We start from the raw sequence: 5,014 nt of genomic DNA, 5'->3' as shown, positions 1-5,014 counted from the left end.
ACAACTTAAGGAATGCTTGCCACATATATTGGGCAATATATGATTGAAAGTATAATTAAAGTCCAATTCTAGTTTGGGTAAATAACAAACAAAAATGTATCCCTTGGCAGTTCTTAAAAATAAAAAAGCAACTCCAGATACTACTGTATACTCAAACTATCGCCAATGCTGTCCCCCACAGACTCGCCTGCTCACCAATCCTGCAATGGTCGTCTTCCAGGGTGAATGAAGGTCAGGGTAATTAAGGAGGAACCTTACCCTTATCTTTAAAATGACAACAAAGGCACCTTTAGAAATGTTTAGTAATGACAATTTACAAACAGATACTTCTGAATAATTGCCGGCTTTGTATTCTTTGCATACCTTATTTTACTTTTCTACCCCATTGTTCTCACAGTGATAATTTTTCTAAGGGCAGCTTAATATATCTCCCTTTACTTCCTGGCATTCTAGCACATTTGACTAGGACATGTGACCATACCCATCATCTCATCGTAAAAAATGTCTTTCTCTGAAACCTCACGAGATTAAGCCGTTTACAGATGACAATCTGGCAATGCACTGCTGATGTAACCTTCCCGGGATTCACCACTTGGGTACATGACATCACTAATACCCAAGAGGACCAGGAAGTGGAAAAACAGTAATTATAAGTCAAATAAAAATATGTTTATTTAACTAATCAATGTAAGATAAAGTCTTATTAACATGCGGAGCTGAATGCCGATGCAATTTTTAGTGAAAGGGGGTAAAGGTTCGGTTTAAGCCCACTTTCTGTGAACTCAGGACAACAAGGCTCTACCCCCAGGCCCTGTACTCAAAGGAGAATCCTATGAAATTTAGAATCCACTCAGAAGAGGGTGAAGACTGCCTGGGATGATACTGGACCAAAGATACCTTGAAAAAAAGGTATATATATATATTTATATAGGGGGTGCTCCAATGGGGAAGGAGGGGCAAATGTCACATGTAGGTGGGTTTCTAGCTCACAGCTTGGCTTTAAACCCTCAAATAAAACACAATACTGTATATACAGTTAAGTTAATTTAATATACCAGTCCTGGGTCCCACAGTAAAGTAAGGAACCAATTCATGTAGAGGAACACAGGATTCCGATATGCCAAGGAGAATGAAATGCTTTCTGAGGCTGCAACACTGGAATGGAAGAGTGGTAGTAGAAACAGGCCACCAACGAAGTGAATATGCCTCTCTCAGAAATCTGCACAAAGCCCGACATCAAATCACAGAAAGTGTGTTATGGAATATGGCTTTCTTTCAGCCGTGGAAACAAGTTTTGGTTTTGTAGTCAAGATTTCCAAGAACACGCATCCCCCTGCTCCTGTATCTGGCTGGAGATCAAATTGCAATCTTATTTATTACAGGTATTTATATAGCGCCAACAATTTACACAGAGCTTTACATGCACATCCACATCAGTCCCTGGCCTGAAGGAGCTTACAATCTAAGGTCCTTATCTCACATGCATACATACCGGGCCAATTTTTTTCAGACCAGAGCCAATTAAACTTCCTGCATGTCTTTGGAGTGTGGGAGGAAACCGGAGCACCCGGAGGAAACCCACACAGGCACAAGGAGAGCTTGAAAACTCTATGCAGATAGTGACCTGGCCAGGATTTAAACCAGGGACCCCCAGTGCTGCAAGGTGGAAGTGCTGACCACTACGCCACTGTGCTGCCCTAATCAGCTGGTTGCATCTTAGATAAATAGATGCTTTCTTTTCATAGGTCATGGGCTCATCACACAGATGCAACAGCATTTGGTAAAACTCTGCACATAGCTTTTTGTTTTCCTGTAATCTGCCAGCCTGCTCATCTGTCAGCACGCTGGTAGATTACTTTGTACATGGTTACTGTAAATGATAAGAATAGACGATTTGTTTCCAGTTCACTAATGATGACCCTCTGACATCATTTCCTGCAGTTCCTGAACTTATTAGTGCCCAAAGTGCTACGAGCATTAAGCTACATTACAAAATTAACTTCCAAGCTGATTTCAGCGTACTGTTTTCTCCCTGAAATTAATTTGCGAAGCCGCAGCGCTCCAGGACCAATCACATTTAGCCGGGTGATATATTGCTCCCCATAAAAAAACAATTGTTTATAATTGCGTAACAACATCAGATGTGCAATATAATTTTGTTATTGTTATTAGTGGAAAATAATTTAGTGGTGGATTTGACATGCTGTATAGATGCTGGAAATTTAGGCTGAGCATTTCCATAGTTAATTATACCGTTTTATTGGGTTTTATTATATTAGGGCTAATTAATAAAACATGAAACATATATTCCATTACCAGTTGAAATATTTTCATAAGGACCGGAGTCCCTGCCATAGATCCACAAGCATAACAACATAATTTGATTGTCTGTGCCTTGCAGTGTTCTGCTTTATCTATTTTGTGAGCCAGCTCAGATGCCTACTCCAAAGATCTTTGCTGCTTTTAGCAATGTCCTCTCTAGTTTGACTGGTTCACCGTCTTAACTCCTTGGCGCCAGGAGTACTGAATACAGCAATACTAAATGCATTAGCACTTAACACTGCATGAACCCAGCCACTGGTCAGGAGGACAGAAGTTATTTTAGGACAGACATTTGATCAGTTGCAGAAGAAAAAAAATTGCTATCTACTCAGAAAGTAACATAACAAAGCATTGTTAATAATTCTACTGAAAACAAAATCATACAGGCCATTCCGGGTCGTTCTTCCAAAGGGCGAGTCTGTATGGGAAAGCAATAATGTGCCCGTATGCATTATTTTGCTTCGCTATGCTAGAAGAAAGTTAATGTCATTGAAAAAGTAGAGTGAAGATCTAATCATGTTGTGTCCACAGTGCTTGGGTACATTTGGATTTCAGTGACATGCCTCTATAAGCTAATTTTAATGGGACTTCTCCTGTGACCATAGATGCGAGTGACCATGCACGTTCTATACACCTGAGATGAGCACATCTGTATACAGAAATGAGCACACTCTTGTCATGGTAATACTTTACAGTGAACCTGATCTCAAAAAGTGAAGATTTGCTGTAATGAACATATAGAAATGATAATTACACCTGTATAGTGCCCAGCAAATTGTACCTTTTGTCTTAAATTTCTTCAGAATCAGCAGTTCACTTCCTGTGCCTTAAGCCTCTTTGCTGCATATCTGCAGTGTGAGATGACCAAGGTACTGCTGCCTCTGACTTTTAGTCTCAACAGATTTGGATTGAGATTTGGTGATGTCACTACTGTGCTACTCACTGTTCTCCTTGCTGGAGAGGAAGCCATACCTGAGGATATGCAAAGCAAGCATCTGTATGTAAAAATGATCAGTAGTTTCAGAGATGGAAGCTGCTAATTATTATGTGATAATCTACTCTAAAAGCAACATATCTTCTTCTCAGTATTAAGTCCACTGCTAAATGAGAAAATGAGCATAAAGTGTTTCTAATATTTTTTTAAACGTATAAAAATGGGAAAGGTTTGAACCTCTATCAGATTTCACGGCTGTCTATGTGTGTGTGTGTGTGTGTGTGCCCCCTCCTTCCCTCAGAGAGATTCACCTTCTCTGTATGGTCATTTGAAGTCTTCTACCTTTTAGAACTAAACAACAGTTTACATTCATAGCATTCTGTCCAGGTCACAATTGTCTTCATCACAGGGCAGCTGTACCTTTTATATATACTTTTGCTAAATCCCTCCCGATAAATGTGTTGCACGGGCAGTAAACACTGGTGGCAGTGACTCTGAAATTAAGATAAGTAAGCGGCTGGGGAGGGGTTATTTCAGCTTAACCTGGGGGGAATGTATTGAAATGTAATAAGTACCGTTGCAGCTTTCTGCATCTAAATATAGTTTCCATGAGTATTCAAGAAGAGATAACTGTGGTGTGGAAGCAAGTATACTGCACCAAATTTGTTTTAGGCCAAATGTTTTAATAAACAGTTGGTTTAATGGTTTATCCTTTAACTGCATTATATTCAGATATGGCTTAGCTTGGGTCATTTTTTATATGTCTAGGAAATGTTGCCTTTGGAGTTCTGAAACCTAAAAAAGCTGAACTGTGACCAAGTTGGCTAGTGCCACATATTTCCTTCATTACTTCTACACATTGGTTGTCAGCGACATTTGTGGCAGCTGTAATTTGCATACCAAGCATTGAAATAATTTTTTTTGCTCATAGGTCATGATGGCCTTTGGGTCTCTTTGTAGACCTTTCTCCTGTCATTCATCACATTCACTAATGCAAGCCTTTCCTTCTACTTCCCTATTAATTTAACCTTATACTAAATGACCTCTGTTTTCATTAAATACATCCATCAGCCAAAACAGTCACAGAGGAAGGAAGGAAGGAAGGAGGTGATTCCAATAAAACCTACATGAATGCAGAAATAAAGTTACATAGTTTTTGATCTACTGTTATAACATTTTACAATGCCACTCCAAGCATTGTGGTCTGTAATATAAATATAAAATTAATATGCATAGTATAAGAAGCCCCATACTGCCAGGGCTGTATTGTTACACCATGCAGCCCTAGGCAAATTGCTTTTTTTCAAGCTCCGCCCCTCATGTTACATGATTAATGATTATTTTAGTCAAAACACTGCCATTGGAGGAAGCATACTGTCTGCTTAATATGCAAGGCTCCATTTTAACTGTACAGACTTGGAGAGATGGTTTTATCTTTTTTTAAAACAGGGAAATGGAAATGGGTTGATGAAATAGGTTGCTGGTTATTTATCCAGCATGTGTTGCACCGCATTCCACTTTTGAACAGTTCTTATAGATCTGGCAAGATCAGATACATTTACAACACTTTCTGTAGATGCAAGCTTTAATGCTGATGTTCCTTGCTTATATTTTACCTTCACTTGGTTCCTCTTTCCCCGCTCATCAACATGCTAATGATATTTGTGAAAAAAATAATTCTGTTTTCATTACACACAGACCCAGTGACATCCAGACTGGGTGTCCTTGCTTCTGTATGCAACATAAGCAGTTCATCAC

Source organism: Nanorana parkeri, unplaced genomic scaffold (genome assembly GCF_000935625.1).
Source record: "Nanorana parkeri isolate BGI_ZX_2015 unplaced genomic scaffold, ASM93562v1 scaffold111, whole genome shotgun sequence".
In the NCBI taxonomy this organism is placed as follows: Eukaryota; Metazoa; Chordata; class Amphibia; order Anura; family Dicroglossidae; genus Nanorana; species Nanorana parkeri.
The sequence above is the reverse complement of the archived record's forward strand: the minus strand, read 5'-3'. Positions refer to the sequence as shown.